Genomic DNA, 25,047 nt, shown 5'->3' on the forward strand with positions numbered 1-25,047 from the left:
CCTTGATGAACCCAAACCCCTGGATTTAGCCCACCTCTGCTTCATCCACCTGCCTGGATCTCAGCAGGCTGTCACCAAAAAGATTCTCATCCTAGGGAAATAAAATAATGGATAGTCCCCATGTCTGGGGGAGAAAACCAAAAACTAATGTAAAAAGGGAAGGAATAAGTGAGATGCAAACAAAGCTCAAACTCCTATCTGTTATATATCAGGAGGTTCTGATTTTTTAAGCTTCTCATTAAAATATCTGGTTCCAAATTAGTTGTCTTTGCTTAGTCCTAATTATTGCTTTAGCTCTCTTAAATGGGCCCCCAAAGATTCTGAAAAAAATGTAACTGAAAGGTCAACTTGTTCCATGAGAACTGCAGGGAGACTCCCTGACATCTTGCTCTAAAATGCTATTTTGCAACTTCATAGAATTAATCATGGTGGAGTTCTCCATTTCCCCGGCAACAGGGTTCACCAGGGTGGGAGCTGACAGGCAACGGGAAAGAAAGATAGTATCAAGAAAAGAAAAAGCCCCCATCTCCTCCTCTAGCAGCACATGCACAAAACAGGCTCCCAAGTCTCCACTCCTAAATCACTAAGCTAGTCCCCAAAACACCAAATTTCAAAGCTACATGTCACTCCAGGTAGCACCATCCATTCTGATAAGCGAGGGGCCAGTAGAATGCTGGAAGATGGGGAACCGGGCTGCAAAGAGAGGAAATGGAGAAGAAACGTAAACCACACATTAGGGCTGGAAGCCCTGCTGCTTCTCCTGCCAGGAGCCAGGCCTGAATAGACTTTCTGGAAAGGGAAGATCATAAAAGGGGATGTTAAAATAAATTGAGAGAGAAAAACAGAAAAAGATCAGAGGAGAAAAGGTGAGTCTTACTGCACCAGAATTTCAATTTGTCTGCTTTCAGAGCCGAGGCTCTGAGCACCAGATTTTTTAAGGTTTATTTTAAGAGCTTTAAGTCCTCTTGGGGAAAAAAAATCACTAATTCTACCTCTTTCAATGTCTCCTGAATTTTGTTGGAGGGCATTTGCATAAAACAGGGTGAATCCTCTGAGAGAAGTGTCCATTCCTTGAACACTGTTGGTGGGTGGGTACGTATGTAAGAGAAGAAGACATTTGAAAGCTGTTTCCATAGGGGTCTATTATTCTATCAGATACATAAGTGAAGAATATGGGAGCAAGGCTGGGAGGCCTGAGCCTCCGAATCCTTGTGAACACAAGGTTGGCAACTGGTATTGAAGAAGCTCTCACTTAGAAATTAAGAAGAGGACATCAATGCAAATTAAAATAAAGAGAGATGTCAGTTGTTTGTTTACTCTTTAACAAAACAAAACAAAAACCCTCAATCTAAAAAATAAAAACAAAACAGGTAGCCTGATCAGGCATCACAGAAACTGGGGCCATCACCACGCCTGAAGATCAGGGGCATCTCCGGTTTTGGGGACTCTGGTTGGTCAGTTCACTTTTAAATGACATCATGAATGGTAGTCAAAATGGGATGGGAGAGTACAACACATCCCATCCCAATCACATTTCTACCAACACAGAAAGGTATGTTATAGGCTAGGGATGGAAGGGATGAAGCCTAACACATTACCAAAACCCTGGCCCAGAAGACAGCTGTGAAGAACACTGAAAGCAAGCACTCCTTTGAACAAGCACTGCAGAAACAACACAAGGGCCAGGAAATAGTACAAGTGAAAAAAGATGAAAGGAATAGGGATCATCACTCAGCCCAGAAAAGACTTAAAAGGGGAGGTGAAAGAAGTGAGGAGAGGCTTAATAATGATTTTTGAGCCCAGAGAAAGTTGCTTGAGAGCAACTCATTGTTTTACCAAAAAGCCACCTTCTGGCTCCAAAACCTTCAAATACCTGTCTTGCTAGCTTATTATAAGCTAAAATTATTGCATTAAAAAAAAAAATTCCTTTACTAAAAGTAGACTTCTAGATGACTTTAAAGGTAAGTTAAACATTACCCTAGAGGGGTGTGAGATGGTCAGTAACTATAGCAAGTTAAGATACCAGCTTTAAAGTAGTAGCAAGTGTGACCGAGTAACCTAAGTTAGCCATTAGGCTAAGTCCTTCAAAACTGGAAAATAAGCAAAGGAGAAAGCTGACAAACAAGCTGTCCAGTGTCCTATATTTGAGAGTTTTATAAATGGTGAAGAGTCAACAATATCTAAGGCAGGTTAAAGTAACTACATGGGTAATCAAAACCAATTGCCACTGAGTCAATTCCAACTCATAGCGACTCTATAGGACACAGTAGAACTGCCCACATAGGGTTTCCAAGGAGCAGCTGGTAGATTTGAACTGCCGACCTTTTGGTTAGCAGCCTGAGCTCTTATCCACTGCGTCACCAGGGCTCCAACTATGTGGGTAGAGGAAAGGAAAAGGAGAAGGTGGCTTTGGGTGGGAGAAAAGGAGTCCCAGGAATGAGTGGAGACCAGTATCTGCAAGGCTACTGTTCTCCGTAAATACAGAACTTTTTTAGAAATACAAATCCATGTTTCTGCTTAGCCTGCTCCAGACATCCTTGCCTGCTCTTAGATTTAGAACCAGGCCACTGAGCTCTGATAACATTTAGGACTCAAACATTTGCAAAGGTTGCTGGGGTCCCACTTCCTCCTTATTCTAAGGAACTGGGAGTGATTCCTTAGCAAAGATGAAGGATTGCCTAGGCCTCAGCATGTGGGCCTACCATCACTAAGCAGCCCACTACAGTTCCTACAGCATTCCCGAGTACAGGCCCTCTGAAAGGGTAACAGTTACTGACCCAGGGCCTCACTCATGCTGCCAACACTTGCCATCAAAAATCTGGCCACTGCCAGAAAGAGAAGTGCTATCCTCTCTGACCTCTCCATGTCTCACCTTGCCACCAAAATTTACTCACATTATGTGAATTTGTTTCCATCTGGCCATTGTCAATTCTTGTCTAATGCCCTTGTCTAAGAACTTAGGTAGTATTGCAAAAAGTGTCAGTAGAAAATCAAAGTGAGATAAATTTGCCTTGTCCTGGTGAGCTTTTGTGTTTGTTTTATTCCAAGAAAATGTACTGAAGCTTGCTTATAACAGAAAACCTAAAAACCAATACCCAAAGCCCAGCAACCACAAACTTCTCTTGCCAATAACAAAACTCCAGGAAGAAAGCCAAATAAAACGAAGCAAGGGGAACACAGCCTCTCCTCAGAAAGTTCCAAATGATGGTGTTGGAGTGAGGGGGTACCCTTAGTAATGAACAAGAAAAAAAAAAAAATCACCTTAATTACATTTATTTAGGAAAAAAAGAGTATGACTGTGAACACCTGTGTTCCCAAGTTCTGCATAATAAGAAAACAGAATACATTTTCATTCACAAGCTCATTCACTCAACAAATGCTGTTTGATCATCTACTATGTTTCAGGCACTGTTCCTGGCACCAGGAATACAGTTGTGAACATGGCAATCATGGTCCCTATGCTCATGCAACTTACGTTCTGGTGGAGGGAAAACAGAGTCAACAAGAAGCAAACAAACCAGAAAAATATCAGATGGCTATGTTATGGTGGCATGAGTAGTTACTTTATACCAGAGAAAAGGAAGGGTCTCTCTAATCAGTAACAGCAGAGCTGGTATCTGAATGGCAAAGAACCAATCAAGTGAAGATGAGGTAGCAAGTACCGTTGGAGCAAACACCTTTTGTTTGAGAAACAAAGTCACTGTGGCCAGAACATAAAAGGCAAGGGGGAGAGTTTAGGAAACGAGGCTGCCAAGGCAGGCAGGCAGGTATCAGATCATGAAAGGCCTTGTAACCAAGGTGAGGAGTTTGGATTTACTGTAAGTATGATGGTAAACCATACCATCATACTTAGAGGCAAGGAAGTGATATGTTACTTAAGAACTTACTGAGGGAAGTTAATAACTGATTCCAAGATGTAGACTGATTCTTCAAAAAAAGTCTCTGGCCACAGAGGTTTAGAACAGTTTAATTTCCCAAGGGAAATGCTTGCTCTTTTTTTTTTTTTTTTAAATCTATCATTTATTGAACATGTACTACGTAAAGGGTACCACGCTACGTGTTTTACATACATTATTTTCTTTATTCCTCACCCAAACCTATGCGTAGATATTATTTCCACTTTACAGATGAGGAAATCAAGGCTCAGAGAAGAGGCAAAATGACTTGCCCAAGGTCACATAACAAGTACATGGCAAAGGCAAGACGGGAACCTGGGTCTGTCTGACTCATGAACCAGGGCTTCCAACCACTTTGCAATGATGATTATTATTCCACTCCCTTCCGTGACAAGGAGAAAAGAGACAACAGTTCTTTTGGGTTACCACTCAAGGCTTCTGCCCATCGCCTTCCCTCTACTTGAAGTAGTCGCTCATCTTCCCCAGTGAGGGACACAGATTGGGGCCTGACATTTTCTCCAAGAAATCTTCCCTAACTAGTCAAAGCCAACCTCACTGTCCCATGCCCTTTGGCCAGGCTCTCTCAGCACCTAGGGTCCATGGTTTCTCTCCCTAAGGGGGTTTGAGTTCTCTGAAGGCATTACAATCCTCACCATTCATTAAGCACCTACCACGTTCCAGGCCCATCAAGGCATATGACTTGCATTATCTCATTTTATCATAACTGCCCCAGGAGGTAGGTATCAGTACACCCTTATTCAGATGAGGAAATAAAGTCACAGAAGTAATCAGCACAAGGTCACAAAGGTAATAATTGGCAGAAGTGGAATTCTACTTCTTCCTACAGAGTGCAGTGCACACAGCTTAAAAAATGACTGGTGAGTGAATGAAGGGACATACAAACTCATCATGGCAACCCCAAACTCTCCCATGAATGAGGACGAAAGTGCATGCACAGGTCACCTACATATACCACTCCCAACTCTAGACAAACAAATCTTCTCATCTTCTCTGCCAATATAGGTACCAGTTTGGAGAACACAAAGGGCTTTGGTTTTTCTCCCCCAACAAAGAAATCAAATGTAATCAAATTATCCTTTTCCAACACCTCCACCAAATACAACCCCATTAAAAGTCATTTCCCCCTAAGACCACTGGTAAGAACTTTATTTCAATAACCCAGTACTGAAATAACCTTTACAGAAAATAGAACCCGGCTGTCTTAGTCATCCAGTGCTGCTCTAACAGAAGTACCACAAGTGGATGGTTTTAACAGAGAGAAATTTATTGTTTTCACAGCCCAGTAGGCTACAAGTCCAAATTCAGTGCATCAGCTCCAGGAAAAGGCTCTCTCTCTCTGTCGGCTCTGGAGAAAGGTCCTTGTGATGCCTCAGTCTTTCCTTGGTCTGGCAACATCTCAGTGCAGGAACCTCAGGTCCAAAGGATGCGTTCTGCTCCCAGCACTGCTTTCTTGGTGGTGTGAGGTTCCCATGTGTCTCTGCTCGCTTCTCTCTTTTATATCTCAAAAAAGATTGCATTAAGACACTGATCTTGTCAACCTCATCAGTATAACCTCATCACAGTGATAGAATTTACAACACACGAGGAGATCACATATAATCTCATCATAGTGGCAGAGTTTACAACACATAAGGAAATCACATCAGATAACACAATCATACAATACTAGGAATCATGACCTAGCCAAGTTGCTACACACATTTTTTTGGGGACACAATTCAATCCATGACACCGGCTTATTTTTCACAGTCTCTTCTATGTCAACCATCCCTCACTGTACTTCACAAAGGAAAATTAACAGCAGGATAGAGTGTTTTAAGGAACAGACAAGAGGGCAGGGATGTTCACAACCAGATATGGAGACTTATGAGGCAGCAAAAAGAGAAGGCTGTTCCAGATGGTGCAGTCCTAGCAGGAAGTGAGCCACCATACCAACAGCTGAGCACCCACTGCCCCCAAGCAGTGCGGAGGCTGGTGTCACAGAAGAGGAGAAGGCCCAGAGGAGGACCTGGAACAATTTTCACCAGAGAATGCTGTCACCAAGTGGGCATCTGGTCTGGATCCCCTCAAGGCTACTCCCTAGGGAAGCTCCTTGGGTTGCTGAAGCATGACCACACAGGACAAGTGTCCAGAGAGGCAACCACAAGACTGAGAACCTCAAAGCCAGGATCACATCTTTATACCTGTTTCCCCAGCATCCTGCATGGAGCCTGGCACATAGCAAACATGGGGGAAAAATGTTGGCCAAATTAGTCTTAAGATCATTACCATCTTTTATTCAGCCTTTATTCCGTGCAGGAACTGTGCTAAGCACCTTTTATATGTTCTCATTTACACTTCACAATAACCTTGTAAGGTAGCTACAGTAAAACCTCCGAAAGCCTGAACTGTGTAAGGCGGAAACCTGTCAGAGAAGGAAAACTCAGATATTTTCCACTAACAGAGAACAACAGAAAAGTGATAAGACTGCAGCCTGTCAAAGGTGAAAAACTTACGAGACAGAGGAAAACAGGCAGTCCTGTCATGTTCCAGCTCTTATAGGTTTCACTGTACTATTATTATTCCCCATTTAAAGCTGAGAAAACTAAGAGTCATGGAAGCAAAGTAACTCATCCGAGGTCACAAAGCTTGTAATGGGGAAGCTGAGATTCTACACAAAAGTCTGTCCAAGTCCACAGGCCATGCTCCTAATCACTGTGCTGTAAGGCCTTCCAGATGAGTAAGTAAAAGAAACAGTGGGCAAGGCCACCGTACCTCTAAGGAAGGGCTTTGGTCTACGGTCTGGAACCGCCCACCATGCACATAACACTTGGTCTGACAGCATTTGATTGACCCAGGCTTCCTTATACCATAGGCTATACAGTGGCAAGAGTAACTCCAGCCCCTTTCCTGCCCTCTAGACATAGGCTACTGCCAAGAGAGAACACGTGCACACCTATATCAACCAGAACTAAATGTTACACAAACTGCAGGTGCTGGCACTGCTAACTTGAGACATCATATCTCAGGGAGTTGCCAGAGTCAGTAGCTTAAGCAGCCCAAGGTGAAAGGGGTAGCCCCTGCCTGGTAGTGGCAGCCAACAGAGGGACAGCGAGACAGCAGGTTACAAAGGGCTCTGTAGCTGTCAGATGTTAACAAGCGACAGGTCTGAAACCTCCGGGCCTCTTTATGGGCAGGTGGAAAAATGCCAAATGTTGGCACCCCGAGCCACCACTTCTACTGAGTGGCCAGGTGGCCCCAATAACATGCTGATTATGGGCACTGAGAGAGGACTTGAATCAGGAGGAACAAGGCAACACTTCAGGGGTCAGTCTCAAGATTACCATTTAGCTGACTGAAGGAAAACAGGGAACCTATTACAATAATGTTCTTTTTCTGATCTTCATTCTCGCTCCCTCATCAAAACTCATCCAATATACTGTCCAACAGTGATCTATTCATAATGCAAATCAAATCAACTCACCACCACAACCATTCTTGACTACCCTCCAAAGGCTTCCCACTGCTCTCCAGGTAAACACACAATGCCTTACCAAGGGCTTGAGAGCCACATGGTCTGCCTTTGCCAATTCCCCTAGCCTCATTTTGTACCCATTCCCTCTCACTCTGTGCTCTGCCACACATTCTTTCAGTTCCTCGTAGAAGTGATACTTCTTTGATCTCAAGGAAACTCTGCAAAAGCTAGGCCTTCTGCCTAAAATGCTCTTCAACCTCATCCCACTTTGCTTAGTAAATATGTATCTATTCTTCACAATTTAACTCAAACATCACTTTCTCAAGGAAGCCTTCCCCGATACCCTCTTAATTCCAGGACTCAGTCAAATCGCTGTCAAAGGTTCTCATGGTACCACATTCCTTTCTTTTAACACTAATTACAAGTGTAATTTTACACTTATGTGTGTGATTATAATTGGATTAATGTCTATATTCATCAATACGCTCTAAGCAAGAACTGTATCTGACTTGATCATGCTGGTATCCCAGGGCCTACCATAGGCATACAATGTCTGGAATGTAACATGTGCTCTATGTTTGTTGACCAAAAGAACAAAATTTCAGGGAGAGAGGAAATGAAGCTCTATCCAAATCAAGCCATTCTGCTCAGAGAATCTGTTCTCCCCAGGTGACCTTAAGCCAAACTCTTCTTTGCCCTTCCCCCTTCATCATTCCCAGATTTCTTACAGAAGTTACTTTCCATGTCCTGCCATTCCTCAGGCTGGTGGTAGCCATAGTGATAAGCTGGCCTACAGCCAAAAACAGTCTAACAAGATTATCACCTTGTCTGAGTGCCCCAGGCTTCCAAAATAAAAATCCACAGCTAAGACCCAAACAGGTAGAAACACAAAAATCTTTACCCAGTAAAGACACTAAGCCAGACAACCAAGCAGCCCTTGCAAGAACCAAGTGTTCCCCAGGGCAGGTGGTGCCCACAAGTGACCCACCCAAAGAAACAAAGGGAGGAGGCGAGGCCACAGGAGGCTAAGGCAGAAGCAGGTATACCATTCCATGAAGGGATTTAAAGTCCCATCTCTTACTCCTTGGACAAAGCAGAGATGTGTCCAAACATTAAATATCAAAGTCTTCCCTGATGCGGCAGCTTCGAAAGAGGTCTACAGACTGTGGCTCAGAGAAGCAGCATCAGCCCTAAGGAAGGTCACATAAAGCTCTAGTTAAGGCCAAAATTCCCCACTACAGAAGCAGGAGAGTCTTCTTCCTGTTCTTCTATCCTTTAGGGTGGGCAGGCACAGTGACAGGCACTTCAGACAGCGATGTTCGTGAAAAACAAATGACAAATAGATGAGCACATGTACAGATGGGAAACTGATGCTCAGAGAGGTTAAGCAGCCAGCCCAACAGCTAGTGAGTGGCAAGGTCAGGAGCCAAACCCAGGTCTGCCTGAATGCAGGGACTATTTCTTCTATGCGACTGCGGCCTTTGGGGGTCATCTATGAGCCCAGCCCTGCTGCTGCCCTTTCTCCTCTCCTCACCCCTTTGCCATCGCCTTCCTAACTAGAATGGGAATGCAACCTCCAGCAAGCTATCTGGGAACAGAAAGCCTGCTCTGCATGAGAAGACTCCACCACAATCTGCATGTACACAACTGACATACACCACCACTACCTAGGGATGGAGTGCAGTTCGCTGTAGGGGCCAGAGTTCACTATCTGCAGGAATGGGAATGAGGCTGGATTTTCTGAAAATCCCATATGAGCCCACAAGGATAAAGTCTCTGCCTTTCCCAGAACCAACTGCTGGTGGGGGCTAGGATGATAACCAGGTAGTCCAGAGCACCTTAAACCAAAAAAAAGTGTGTTCTATTCATACTACCAGGAAAACAACCCCAGCTAAAGTCCCCATAGCTCCCCTGGCTATGCAGAGAGGTTAGCAACTCCAAACCTGAATTCTCCACGACCACACGGTACTTCATACAAGGTTTAAGCACCCATTCATTGTGCTGTAGTTCAAGGTTAACCCTTCCCCCTACGCTCATTTCAGGATCTGCCTCTTATCAAAAGCTATGCCAGCTGATTATTATGATGGTAACTATTATGCCATTATAATAACATTATGGTGCTTTTTTCCTGCACTTGACATCTGTTGGTTGATAGTTTTAACTGGTACATAAGCAATAATTATTCAGTGGTCTCTCCTTTCCAACCAAGCCTCTGGTGTGACTCTTAAAGCTAAATCCAACTGCAGCAAATGCCCAGCCCCAGTAGCAATGGGAAACACAGTTCATCTGGTCTCACCCAGCATGCCTTCCATGGTCACAGTGCCAGAAACAGGTCCTTAATTGTTGACACCCACCTCCCTCCCAGGAAGGTGATGGAATTTGGGGGAAACACCAACCAGCTAGCAACCCCAAAAGGGCTGGAGGACTCATACACAGGCTTCAGTATTGCAGACGGACAAGCAGTACCAAATCACAATGCTACACACCACACCAAGAGAAGAAGCAGAGGAAAATGCATTTCTCCACTAGGAGTTCTCAAATAAATGGCTCCCAGAGAGCCATTCTGTCTGCTTCCCCCTACACATTTCTTGGCAACTGCTGGTAAAATTGGCAACACGGAGAGGAAGGGGGAGCAGAGAGCGATCTTCAAAGCCCTATTTTGAAGATGAGAAATCCCTCATCTGGGCTGCAGGGCCTTCCTTATGCAGAGCCCACTGGAGGCCAGGATGGAGTCTGGAGCCCAAAGCAGAGAAGTCTCACTTTTCTGTCAGCCAAAGCCCTTGAGTTTACCTGTCACACTATTTATGACAAACAATACAGAGAAAGATATAAAATTCTATGACTGCAGAATATCAATATGCCTGAATTACACATTAGCCCTATTAAAGTAAAGACAACCCATGGTGAGGCTACATAAAAAATACACATGATAAAAAAAACGCCTGCCAGGGAACCCCGGCCGGCCTGCTTTGTTCTCTACCCTGTAATACACAGGGCTTTTTTTTTAAGGCGGAGGGGGGCAGAAGGTTATGTGAACTTAAATTACCAGTGAACACTATAATCTGTGTGCAAGGAGAAAAGGAACATTCAGGAGTGCCACGCGCAGGCTCTTGGGACAGGTGTGGCAGAGGCAGTAGTAACCCGGAGGGCTTTCTCCTTCAGCCTCAGCACACTGCACTCATCGCTTGGGAGCAGCCAAGCCAGCAGGTAAGGCCCAGGCAGCACAAAGGGACACTGTCCTCTAGGTCTAGGAAGTAGACTGCCCTCTTAGAAGGAAATTAATATGAAGTGACACAGAATGAACAAGACCAGCCATCCACAGGATTAGTCCATTTAAGGAGGTCTGGAGAGGTATTACTGAAGGCAGGGCACAGAGCAGTACCTGGCACATTGTGGGTGCTCAGTAAGTAACTGTGGACTAAATGGTGACCAGAAAGAATCCTTGGGTGGAAAATGACTGATGAGAGCTAGAATCTAGTTGTTCTTACTATAACCGGTGGTAACAGAAGGGCCATGTAGAGAAGGGAATGCAGAGAACAAAAATGAGGCTATCTCCAATACACTCCAAGGTGTCTTAACAAACTAACAGGTATATTTTGGCCAGACTACAGGTGTAGTCCTAGGACAAAGTGGGAAGGAGAGGAGGAGAAAGGAGAGCAAGTGAATTCAAAACATTTATTGAATGCTTACTCTGTGCTTATCTGAAAACCCCAGGAGGTTTTACAGATGAGGAAATAGGATCAGAAAGGTTAGATAACTCATCTAAAATTTCACATCTAGTACATGGTCTAAATCTGGGTATATCTGACGCTCCTGCCCAAGAGCGTTCCACCATTCTTCGCTTTGATTTCCTCTAAGGGTGATCAGGCTTCCCACCTAATTTTTACTTCTTATAGGGCACAGAATGCTCTTCCCATCCACACAAATCAACTTGGTAGTCATGTTTGTCAGAGTTAATTAACTGCAACTGTGGCTTGATGGTCTCTTATGAATTTTATGTGCCTAAGACAGCCCCTTAGAACTTAAAATTAGGTGAACTATGAAAGCTAAGTTTTCAGACCTACAAAGCTGCCCACCAGTGAGGCCCTGACTAAGTCACCAGCTGGTACCTCTCTCTAGGACAACTTTGCTTGGCACAGCACAGGTCAGGGCTGGGTGAGGCAAAGACAATCTGGGTATGATCTCTACATGCCCCCAACAAGTTATCTTCGGAGATTGCAAAGGAGGTACCAGGAGCCTCCCTACTCCAAGCTGTGTCAGCGATGCACAGAATTTTCTTTGGAGGCCACCTAACTCTGATTTAAGTAGGAAGTATCAGAGGTGAAAAGCCAAGGATTTCTGCTTGGTCCTTAGAAGTAAATGAACCTTCCTCTACAGTTCTCTCTGCCTCTCTGCAGCATCCAGAGACCTTCCACACCTGTGACATCAGGGACAGCAGAGTAGAAAGGGCAAGGTGATTTTCAATGTTGTACTATGAAGAGACTGGTGGCGAGGATCAGCCAGTGTTCCAGTGGAGTTGAATATACCGGACAAACCCAGGGGAAACTGAGTAGTACTAAAACACACTGTCTCATAGGTTTGTCTGTTTATTTCACCTTCTGTTTGAGGCCTTTCATCATTTAAAATTGTTCCTCCCTTCCCCAAGCTTAGGAAGGCTGATGATTCACCCAGATGCACAACAGCTGCTAGGAAGACCTATGGGAGGGGGCCACCGGCAAAGACGAGCTGTGTATGGTGAGGAGGGTCTCCAAGGAATGCCCTACATGCCAAGCCATATGTTGTCAGGATATTAATCCAAACCCATCTTGCACACTTTACAATGTTTACTCTCTCTGCGATGTGGAGTATTAAATTATATCCAAGGACTAAACAAGTCCCTCCAATTCTATTCCACACTTCTTCGCTGAAAAAGATCTGTAACCTGGAAACAAAGCCTTCTGCCTAATAGCAGCAATAATACTCAGCAAAGAAAAAGAAACGAGACTGTCAATTCAAGCTTCCCTAAAAGGTATCACACTCTGATGAGGACCCTTAGTTTACCCCATATAAAAAAATAGAGAAACCTATTATTGACCGCTTTATTCCAGAGAAAAGAGGTCTATGTAACTGAAAGTCCTAAAGAGGAGAGGGCTCAAATCAGAAGAGAAAGAAGGACCACTACAACTCCAATCCTGCCCCAAATGAAACAGCTCTGGAAACCAGTAAGAGAATTCAAAAAAGGACTGCATCACTACCACAAGAACTAAGAGCAAGGGGCATGAAGATGAGGTATGCCTACCTGGATGAATCACAGCTCTACACCTAACTAGCTGTATGACCCTGAGTAAGTCATTTAGACTCTCCAAACCTCAACCTCTTACGTTCATAAAATAGGGATGTCTTAAGGATCATATAACGTATTTGAAAGCCCTTTATAAACAGCAAAATGCTGAACGTACATTAGGACTGATTGTTATCCCAAAGACCCCTGGATGAGAACCCCTAAGACACTTCTGGGGAGCAGAGGGGCAAGGCTGACACCTCTGAGAGGCAGTCTACAGTCACTGGGTCCAGGTTTTTGCAAAGAAACCCATACTTCAAGAGTAAAGAGAGGACAGAGTAGAATTTGAAGAAGAGATCACACATGAGTCTGCTCAGGCACATTTTAAAAAGTAATAACAAAATATGCACATTGTTCAAATTTGAAAAGGCCCACAAAAGTATACAGTGAAAAATAAGCTCCTTCCTCCCCCATTCTCCAGCCACCCAGGCCCCGTCACCAGAGGCAACCACTGTTTTCAGTTTCCCACGTATCCTTCTGGAGATAATCCAACCAGCTACATTCCACCTCAGATAGGGATACCACTGATGGCAATACTCTCAGACCTAGATGGTAATGCCGAGCAAGTAAGCACTGCCGGGGGGCAGTTTCAGTTGGAGCAGGAATGAAGCTGTGGTGGTCCTTCTTTCTCTTCGAACCCAGCCAGAGGATAAGATATTGCCCAATTAAAGGTTCTGTGGAGGTGCTGATCTCCCTCTGTCTATTACACTACTTTGCCCCTTGGCTGACCACATTTAGGCAATGATTTTGTACACTATATTTCCCTTTCTGTTGTATTTGTTCATCCAGAGCCCCTTCTCCGAGATGTCATGAACATGAGGGGTCTCTGGAGCCAAGCCTGGCCCTAAATCCTCATGCTGTACCAGCCTGACCACTAGGACCTTTGAAGTAGCCAGAAGCAGAAACAACGATCAAACCTGCCTAAGCAAAGGCTGAGTAAAAAGGGCAAAAATAATAGAAGTCCCTGAATCACCATCTTTCTAGGGACAAAAGTTGCTTTTCATAGCCCAGTGGAATCAGAATACAAGGGAAGATAAAGCTCAAACAATAGATGATGCTCTGCAGGACCTTGCCCAAGAGATTAAACCTTGCCCAAGAGATTAAACCCCGCTGCCCTTAGAAATTTACAGGACGCTCTCAACCAAAGCTAGGCGTTCACCAAACTCCTTCAAAAGCTTTCAGGTAATACCCCTCCCCCTTTTCTTCCTCCACAAGGAATTTAAATGTGTGAAACTCTAGCCTCTACCCAAAGGCCACAATGGGGACCTAGAGGTCAAATCTGGACCACAGATGTTGTCTGGTAGTCCCCAAGGATTTCACATAAAAATATAGATTTCTGGCTTCTCTTGCAACATGAGATTATCAGGCCACAGAAGAGCCACACTCATCCATGACAGCAACAGGCTGAGTAGCAGCTACCCCTCTGAAAGGACACGAGTGCTCCAGTTTGGCAAAGACCCACCAATTCCTGTTGCCTCAATGACTGTTCCCTGCCTGATGCTGAAAACTTCTCAGTTGGAGACCCCTGGCCAGCAAGTGACAGAAAAGGCAAATCAACTGGCAGGCATATCAGCTGACCAAACAGTAGGACTCTTGCATTCACAAGCATTTACTGAACATCCTCTGGGTTGGGAACTGTGCTAGGGACTGGGGACACAAAAACCATGAGGCATGCAATCTCTGCCCTCCAGAAATTTATAATCCAGCTGAGAAGACTTACTCCAAGGAATCAGACCAGTTCAGACAAAACAGCTGTGGGAGTCGGCTGGGGGTAGTCAAGGAATGCGTCAGGGGAAGAAATGGGGTTTGAACATGATTTATTATCTTTCCTCCAGCTTTCATGTTAATATATTCAACAAGAATATTTATGGTGTTCATGTTAACAGAGCATTATGCTGGGAACACAAAATAAAGCATAGCCCATGTCCTTGAGAAGCTCATATAATGAGAGACAAATAACTAACCCGAATAAAGCGAGCTGAATTCTATAATCAAGGTGTTGCTATGGCGATACAGATGAGGAGGCATCAGACAAGGCTCACTGAAGAGGCTGGCTCTAAGGTATAAAATAGGGCACTACGGAGAGGGTATTCTGAGCAAAAGGAACTGGCAGAGGCACAAACATGACGCATGCTTAGAGGACCACATGGACCAGTTTATCAGGAGAAAAGGGTATATGCGGGTGACGGTAGAGGATATAATTAAAGTGGTAGGACAGGAATACACTGCCACAGGCTTGGAACACCAGGACAACTGACATGTTTGGAATTTATGTAGTAGCCAATGGGTGCCACTGAAGTGCTCTGATCAACAGCACTGTGTATAGAAAGACTGACATAGCAGTGATGTACGATGACCCGGAGGGAGCAGAAACAGGAGACAGGAGGAGGCTCTTGTAATAACCTGGGAGAAATAATGGGAAACAGGGGAAGCAGTAAGACTAGGTGAGAAAGATACTGCAGAGGCTCACCAAAAGACCTAAGACAATGGCAATTCCTCAAAAGCACTCTTTAATTTCTATTTTTTACCAATTCTGATTGGTCTTTTCCCCAAAATAGTGAGGTTTTACTATATTTGCTTCATTTGAAGAAGGCAGAAGCTGTAGTAATGGTGCTATTTGTTCTTAAAAATTCGGCTTGAGATCAAGAGCTTTTGCCTCATATCCACCCCCACAGCCACACTGAACCAAATGTAAATCTCAAAGGGACAGAAAGTCAACTTGAGCACAAAATCCGGGTCAGTGTATTTGATTGTGCCCTCCTGACCTCGCACAAGGGCCAGAAATGGGCATACAAATCAGAGGAAAGCCATGACAGAAGTCAACGTTCCCTTAATGAGCTAACTGCTTCACATCTGGCTGAAGAGCAGAAAGCAAGAGACAAGGAGAACACTGTCAGAGGGCCCCACGCAGGCTCTGGACCAGCCAGTCCAGCTCCAGTAAAATCCCCATGTCAGAAACTACCCAGAAAATAGAGTCTGCTGGCTTGGGCACCCGATTAGAGAGCATCTCAGAAAGGTAAGAAGAGTCGCATAAGGAAGGAGACTGCAGGGAAGCTGCAAAGTTCCTTGCTATTCACAACTTTTAGTTACTCATCATGAGCTAGCTATGACTGCTGAAATGAATAATAAACCAACCCCCAAAGAAGAGAGACAATGATGCAATGGTTTAGATAAAACTGGCTTGGTCAGCATAATTTAGCCTCAAACCAAGTCTTGGGTCAGGAACTGGAAACTGCTGCTGTTGTCATTGCTGATGATAATGATGACAATGCAGGGCACTTCTACTGTGCCAGAGGAAGCACTTTCTATATGTATTCTCTCAATTCATTCTCAAGACATCTACAAAAGTAGCTATTACTATTCCCACTTTACAGATCATGAACCTAAACTAAGGCTTAGAAAACATAAGTAACTTGCTCAAGATCTGACACCTAGTAAGTAGACAGCAGAATATGAACCCAAGTGAATCTGACTCCAAGTATTTTTAAACGACTCTGACATACCATTCATTCCTTCTCTCTCTTTTAGAGATGTATTAAAGGTTTGCTTGGGTCACCAGATAAGGTCCACTGGTGCATCTGGCCCCATTCTTTACAGAAAACAATTATGGCAATCTGGGCTATGCACTATTTCTTTGCTCCTAATACAGGAGAAAACTTCAAATCTACTTCACTGAGGTAAGAACAAGAGGAAACACACATTGGCATGAAAACACAGAAAACCAAACCGTTGCTGTCAAGTCGATTCCAACTCACAGTGACCCTACTAGACAGAGTAGAACTGCCCCATAGGGTTTCCAAGAGCGGCTGGTGGATTCGAACCATCGACCTTGCTGTTAGCAGCCAAGCTCTTAACCACTGCGCCACCAGGGCTCCACTTGGACATGAGTAGAAAAGTCAACATGAAAGCCAAAGGCCTTCAACAGTGAGGATTGTTAAGGTAATGGACAAGTAAGCCAATGGAGGCAGGGCCTTCTCCTTCCCTGGAGATTTTTAACTGTAATAGCATCTTGCATCCTTACAACACTTTGAACTATTCTAACAACTCCTATGGTCACCCTCTGTGAGCTTCCTGGCTTGAGTCCCAGCTCTGCCATTAATATACACTGGTGGCCCTAAAAGGTATGTGGCTCACTTCACTTCTCTGAAGCTTGGTTTTGTCATCAGCAAAATAAGAACCCGCTGAATGGTAGCTATTTTACAAAACTGAGTAATTGGGCAGTGGCAGAAGCAGAACTAGAATCCATTATCTCCTGACTCTTTGCTCACCCAAGGAACCACAAAAAACCAACCCAGCCCTGTGGCTGCAAGGAAACATATAAAGATCTCTAGGATGATCTCTTTCAGCCTAGAACACTGTGATTTTAGACTTCAGCAGCTGGGTCCAAGGACCAAGATGTCTTTTCATCAATACAATCAAACTCAACTCCCAACCCATGAGTATGATATTGGGAAGGAGAGTGGAAAGGGGACAAGAAATCGATCTTAAAGACCTTACTTAGGAGCTGGCCTCATAAGCTTCCAATGCTTACTATCCACTGAACTCAAAGCATGATCGATCAATGTTGTCTGTATCAATTGTCCTACTTTATGTTACTTCCACTGGACTGAAGCCTGCTAGTCTTCTAGAACTTGGTCAGACAGCCACTGTCCCCTTGGGAGTCACACAGAAATGAGAGGCATTTAAGCATAAGACTATTCCCAGAGGTCAAGAAATTCCATTTAAAAGACCACTGGGATCAGCCTTCCTCACCACACCTCTGGGATGCATTTCAGACTTGTTTTCTAATTTCTAAAACTCTTCCCTGTCACAAGACAAAAGGAACAGACTACTTGGAGAGAAGGAAGTAGCTAGACCTAAAGTTTGGTTCACTAACTGCTGAGATGTTTCTCTGCCTGTGATGATAATGTGATAGAAAAAGGGCATAATTAAGAACTTCCCTTATCATGACCAAGTGAGCAAATCTTAGAAACATACCTCTCCCCATTTCTCTTTGGATGTGAAATGTGACATATTCTAAACATCAGACACTACCCAAAGGTTTCAACATCCAGTTAGAGAACACCTGGGCCAACAGCAGTCTCAGCTATGAAAAGAGAAGGCCCAAGAGGCACCAGAGAAGCAGACAGTAAACGGAACATCTCAAAAGTCCAAGATTTGGAAGAAGGTAAAAACAAAGAATAAACAATTCCGGCCTCTTTGGAGAAGTCCAAGTAAAAAGCATACCTCCCACACTCACCTCCAATTTCCACCCACATTCCAGTCCTTCTCTGACTCTCTTAATAGCATTAAGCATTAAAACAATCTGAAATAATTCCAGAAAGGGACAAACAACTTCTGCTCTGAATTATTAGGAATATCAAAAAGCAAAGTAGAAATGCCATCCTTACTAATCCTACTGCTCACAAGTATCTTACTGCCAAGGAACTTACCAGGCCTGCTACATATACCCTTTGGGTTATACCCTGTGGGCAACATGATCAGCTGATTAGGAACAGTGCAGCTGGTTGGGAAACGGAACCAGTAAGGACAAATTTACAGCTTTGACCCTGCTAAAGGCCAACTAGCTTAATTCTTTCCATGAAGGCCCTTAAATACAGCCAACCACCTCACTAGATGCTCAACCAGGAGAAGGTGACAAAAACACTAGCCCTAAGGCATCCCCACCCTGGAAAAACAACTCAGTGAGCTCCTCAATAGCAGGAACTGACTTTACACCTTAGTGTCCCCAACATCTTACACAGGGCCTAGTACCTAGTAGGGCCTTGAGAAAAGTAAGTTAAATAGTCAAACATCCTGCTTATAACTGCAGACTTGCTGGGGGGTGGGGAGCCAGCACAGTGTAACAGGAAGAGCTTTGGAGTCAGAGCTAGGCTTAAATCCTGGTCATATACCAACCTTTTTGATTTAGGTCAAATCACTTAACCTCACTAAGCTCAGTTTTTCCATCTGTAAAATGGGGATAATACCATCTATCTTACGGAGTTGATGTGAGGATTGGATGAGATAATATTCCCCTGCTTTTACTGGTTTTGGTGTTTCAGGCATTGAAAAAGTTGCATCTTCTAGACAGAAAACAAGTCTTGATGATCGTATTAGATTATAAAATGAGAGCATGCATTCTCAATGGGGACAATATAGCCCCCAAGGGGGTTGTCATGGATTGAATTGTGTCCCCCCAAAAATGTGGGTAGCAGCTTGGCTGGGTCATGACTCCCAGTACTGTATGATGGTGTGATCTGATGTGATTTCCTTGTGTGTTGTAAACTCTACCACTATGATGAGATTATATGTGATCTCCTCATGTGTTATAAATTCTATCACTGTGATGAGGTTATACTGATGAGGTTGACAATTAATGCAATCTCTTTTGAGATATAAAAGAGAGAAGCGAGCAGAGACACATGGTAACATCACACCACCAAGAAAGCGGTGCTGGGGGCACAGCGCATCCTTTGGACCTGAGGTTCCTGCACTGAGATGCACCCAGACCAAGGAAAGAATGAGGCATCACAAGGACCTTTCTCCAGAGCCGACAGAGAGAGAGAGCCTTTTCCTGGAGCTGATGCCCTGAATTTGGACTCGTAGCCTATTGGACTGTGAAGACTATAAATTTCTCTCTGTTAAAACCATCCACTTGTGGTACTTCTGTTAGAGCAGCACTAGATGACTGAGACAGGGGTGAAAACTGATTTTGGGGAGCAAAAAAATCTTGGATATCACAATGGTTTGTGGCCTTCCAAAGGGAGACAGTACATTAACAAATACATAGTATATCTATGGTAGTAAAACTTCCTGGGGGGAGAAGGAGAGGGATTAGGAAAAAACAGGTCTGAAAAGGCAATAATGAATTTGATTAGATAACCAAAGAAAGAGTTGACCTAGTTTCCATAAGCATAGCACATTCATTAGTTTGTATACTGCTCATGGGTAGGATGACCAACTTGTCCTGGTTTGCCCTAGACTTTCCTGGTTTTGGAACTGAAAATCCCACGTGTGGGAAATCCTTTGTCCTGGGTAAACCAAGATGGTTGTTCATGCTTCTCATGGGAGAGAGAGATAAAGGCATTCCCATTTCACAAATGAGGTGACACGAAGAAACACAGCGGCTGTCATGGCTTCACAGCACTTCAGCAGCATTCATGAGACTAGACTAGCATTTTCCGTTTGCTCAACCTTGGGCTCAGAAGTCTCTGCCCCTGACTTCAGTCAAGGCCTTAGCATGGAATGGTACCCATACACTGACTATGCTACTTCCTTCTCAATGCCTCAAACATGAAGCCAAGGGCAGGACTTGGAGGACGAGAGGGCAGACACAGCCAAACACACCCTTGTACATGAATTGCCCAGAGCTGCCTGGTGGAACCTGAAGAAACTACAAGTCTGAGCTAAACATAGGTCTCTTGCTATTGGATTCTGCCTCCAGTGTAGGAAATTACACAAGTGAGGATGTCAGGTATGAATGCCTCACAAGCCAAGCATTTTTCAGGAAAATTCCATGTGGTTTTTCACACTTGTCCTGAGCAGCTTAAACCTTTTACAGGAAGGTTTTTGTCGCAAAGACAAACTCAGTTATTGCTGATTTTAGGAATCAGAGGTTACCCAAATTACCACTTGAATGGCAACAGGCTATTCTCCTCCTCCCCTACTCAGCAGTGAAGGCTTTGACTAAAGTAAATGAAGAAAAGGGCAGGATATCCCCCCTTCAGACCACATATAATTAAAATATGAAGCTTTCTGCTATGGAAGACTAAGGCTTGCAGCTTAAGGCAGACTCGGAGAAGGATAAAGTATTCATATCACTCAAAAAGAGAAAAGATTAGCTCCACAAGGACAGCTGTCCAAATTGACACCAAATCCAGGAGTTAGAGATGCCTGTGCTACAGAGCGGGATCTAAGCACCAGCTGGACCCCCAGAGAAAAATCCCTAGGAACATACAACCAAGGGGCTGGCACTGTAAGTGTTCAGATTAGCTCTCCTGAAAAGAGGCTTACTCCAAGAGACTGGCAGACAGCCTTCTGCAGAACAGCTTCAATTAGGCAAGGATGAAGAATGAATGGAGAAAAAGACAGGAGGTAGGATGAGAAGGTCAGCATATGAATCAACAAACATATTAATATAAAAGGGAAAAGAGCACTGGAAGGCATCCACCTATTTGGAAAAAGGTACAACTTGCCTTTAGAGACTGTCATGTGTTTTGAATATTCTCATTAATAGCAAATCTTTACTCTTTGAGGGTGAAAACAAAATTTATTGCATTCCAACTATGTTCCAAGGGCTTTCATGTGTATTACCTCACTTAACCACTCTTCAAAGTATCAGTCTCATTTTTATGAAGCAGAAAACTGAACCTAAGACATGAAGCAACATTCCAAGGTCATTAAAAAAAAAACGCTGCCATCAGGTCAATTCCAGCTCATAGCAACTCTATAGAACAGAGCAGAACTGCCCCATAGGGCTTCCAAAGAGCACCTGGTGGATTCAAACTGCCAACCTTTTGGTTAGCAGCCACAGCTCTTAACCACTATGCCACCAGGATTTCCCTTTCCAAGGTCATATGGCTACTTAATGGTAGACTGAGAATCAAAACTTAGGCTCACCAGACTCCAAAAGTCTGTTATGTCCATTTCAAAAGAACTGCTAATTCATCTGAAGACAATTCACGTAACAAGGTTGCTTAACCGTGACATTTGGGTTTAATAAAAAAACTGCAGTTGATACTATGTATTAATGAGACTTATAGAGTTAAAAAATGTCCTTTTGAGAACCATATATCCAATAAAGGTCTAATATCCTATATTAAAAATAAGCTTCTACAACTTAACAAGAAGACAACCTGATCAAAAAATGGGCAAAGACTGGACTGTGGGACATAAAGTGATACTCGTGAGGAGCGTGCCTCTTAGCTCAAGTAGATACAAGAGACTAAACTGGCAACTTAGTCCAGAGGAAAGATGGGAAGGCAGAGAGGGTTAGGAGCTGGTTGAATGGACATGGGGAATCAGGGGTGAAAAGGAGGAGTGTGCTGTCACAGTATGGGGAGAGCAATAAGGGTCATATGACAATGCATGTATAAATTTTTGTATGGGAAAAAATTAGAAACTGAGCAAAGTCTTGAACAGACATTTCACCAAAGAGGATATTCAGATGACCAACAAGCGCATGAAAAGATGCTCAATGTCATTAGCCATTCCAAACCACCAAACCACTGCTGAGGAGTAGATTCTGACTCACAGGGACCCTACAGGACAGGGAGAACTGCCCCCATAGGGTTTCCAAGGCTGTAAATCTTTATGGAAGCGGACTGCCACATTTTTCTCCCACAAAGTAGCTGGTAGGTTCAAATCACCGACCTTTTGGTTAGCAGCCGAGTGCTTAAACCACTGTGCACCAAGGCTCCTTCATCAGCTATTAAAAAAAAAACCATTGCCATTGAGTCAACTCCAATTCACTGCAACCCTATATGACAGAGCAGAACTGTCCAATAGGGTTTCCAAGGAGTGGCTGGTAGATTTGAACTGTAGACCTTTTGGTTAGCAGCCATCTCTTAACCACTGTGCCACAAGAGCTCCCTCATTAAAATCACAATGAGATACCACCTCACTCCCATCTGAATGGCAAAGATCAAAAAACAGAAAACAAGTGTCACAAGGTTGTGGAGAAACGGAATCTTCATTCACTGCTGATAGGAAAGTAAAATGGTACAGCCACTGTGAAAAACAGTTTGGCAGTTCCTCAAAAAGTTGAACACTGAACTACCACATGACCCAGCAATTCCAGTCCTAGGTATATATCCAGAAGTGAAAGCAGGAAAGCAAACAAAAACCTCTACACCGATGTTCATTGCAGCACTTTTCACAACAGCCAAAAGGTGGAAACAAGCAAATGTCCACCAACAGGTGAATGAATAAACAAAATGTGGTATATACATACAATGGAATATTACTCAGCCAAAAAAGAGAAATGAAGTCCTGATGGCATGCTACAACATGAATGAACCTTAAAAAAATCATGCTGAGCAAAATCAGTCAGTCACAAAAGGACAAATACTGTAGGATCTCACATGGATAAGCAACGATTAATAGTGGTTACCATGGATGGGAGGGAGGGGAAAAGGTGGAATTTTTGCTTAGGGGGCATTGAGTTTATATTAATGGCAGTGGAATAATTTGGAAAAGGATAACAATAATGATTGCCCAACATGAATATAATCAATGTCACTGAAATATACACATAGAAATTGTTGGAGTGATGTTTTGTTGTGTATATTTTCAACACTTTTTTAATTTTTTTTTTTAATGTCCCTGTCAGCTTGGGGAGGCCTGCGGGAAACAGGACTTCTAAAACAGCAAATACATCTGGAAGGCTGTGGTACAAAGCCCTTTTTGCCGATTCAGAGGGAGTAGACAGCTCTTCTTAAAACTGAAAGTGTTTATGCCTGAGATGAAACTGAATTCTATTTAGGCAGGAGATATGTTTATGTGTACAAAACAAGTAACAACACAGTGACTCCTGGTGGCAAGCCTAACAAAACCAGAGTAATCTGGGAAAAGGTTAATTCTCACCCTTGAAAACAGTGGCATGGTTCATGCCAAATCCGGGAGCAACCTTCCTGCTAAGGCCACTGAACACAGAATTCATGTGATACTGTACTCCTCAAAGATTTCAGCTTATTGAAAAGTAAATAAAACCGTAGACTTTTTTTTTTAAGTCTCTGTGGAGATAATTTCAGAGGTGGATTTTCAAAACTGCTTTGGATGATGGCCATATTACCTACACGATGCCACCTTTAATCCACAACTTCCACACCTACACACACCACTCTAAAGGAGAACATTCTTTGGAACATTAAATTCTGGCATGTCTATTATTTAAAAATCCATTTTGTTGCTTTTCCATTTCACTTAATTACCCTTGTTTCCTGCCAATGAAACACACGAGGGCTCAAAGTTGGCCTCTGCAGAGAAGTAAGTAACAGCTGGCCTTCAGAAGACAGCAGGGAAGGGGGATGAAAGCTGGAATCAAAGCACCAGGTAACTTTTGATTCCTGGGCTGCCACATCCCTAGTAACATATTTACCATTCCTATCACCTGTAAAATGGGGGCAGTAAGTCTTCTCCATAGCCAATTTCATCAGAACAACACATGTATTAATTCACAGATTAAACACCCTAAAGGCTAAAATAAATTTGGTGTAGCAACAGCATCTTAACCCAAGAGCCATGTTCACAAGCGAAGCCACAAACATCAATCCTAACATCATGCCCTGGCTCCCATCAAAATCCTATCCAATCCCCAAATTTGGCTATACTTTTATCACAAAAGAAAAAATTTGGGTGGGGTGAGAGCTAAAAAGACACACAACGTTTTTCACACCGTCAAAGCAAATACTGTTAGTGTTTATAAACACATCAGTTTCTTCTCTTAGCAAATATGGAGGTTTTCTTCTCCTCAGGATCTGCCTACCTAGTCTGTGTTAATCTAGTCCTCTCTATCCCTAAAAGCAGTTTGTGGTTTTATTTTTATTGAGGCAGGAAAGCCAGCTGGGCTCGAACCAAACCAGGCATTTTAAAATATTAGAAAATTGATCTTACATATAGATTGTCTATATATATATATATTTTTTTTTTTTTTTCCTCCCTGAAGGTATCGCCTTGTAACTCCTGGCCTCTCATGGGTTGGGTATTTTCCTGATTCCTCGCCTTTCCCACCTGCGGTCCCATCCCAGGGGCTCATGTATGTCAAGTCATTCCCATGCCCCACCATACAGAAATCCCTGGGAGTGGAGCCCAGGGCTATACACAAACTCGCTAGGTGATCTGAGACACACCGAAGTCTGTAACCTCTACTACAAAACCCGTCATAGCAACCCTTTGGACAGAGTCGAACTGCCCCACAGGATTTCCAAGGAGCGGCTGGTGAACTCAAAACCGCCCACCTTCTGGTTGGCAGCCTGAGCTCTTAACCACTATGTCGCCTATAAAGGCGAGTCTCATTTACGAAAATGCAATTCGGAGAGTGGGGCAGAACGGCGCGATTCCATATGCTGGCTGGAGAAGACACAGAGTTCCCGGCCCAGAGCCAGAATTCCAACAGTGGAGGGGATCCTGGAGATCACCTAATGCACCCTTTCTTTGGACAGATGCTGAAACTGAGGCTGGCAGAAGGAAACAACAGAAGCAGCACCAGAAACCAGTCTCAGAATCCCACATCTCCTGACGTTAAGAAGGATTACTAAAGAGGTTGTGGGAATGGTATGTATGGCAGCCCATGAGCTGAGGGACCAGGTCTGTTGACACAACTAGTAAGCCCAAGGCCCACTTGGACCTCCCGCTTGGGAGACACTGCGTGGGAG

At 43.7% G+C, this 25,047-nt stretch overlaps 1 protein-coding gene across 6 annotated transcripts in view; it reads right to left on the reverse strand.

Moving 5' to 3' along the window:
• The window catches only part of SIL1 (SIL1 nucleotide exchange factor), a 288,848-nt gene that overhangs the window by 263,570 nt on the left and 231 nt on the right, over positions 1-25,047 (reverse strand). The window lies entirely within an intron of this gene.

Source organism: Trichechus manatus, unplaced genomic scaffold (genome assembly GCF_000243295.1).
Source record: "Trichechus manatus latirostris isolate Lorelei unplaced genomic scaffold, TriManLat1.0 scaffold00080, whole genome shotgun sequence".
Classification (NCBI taxonomy): Eukaryota; Metazoa; Chordata; class Mammalia; order Sirenia; family Trichechidae; genus Trichechus; species Trichechus manatus.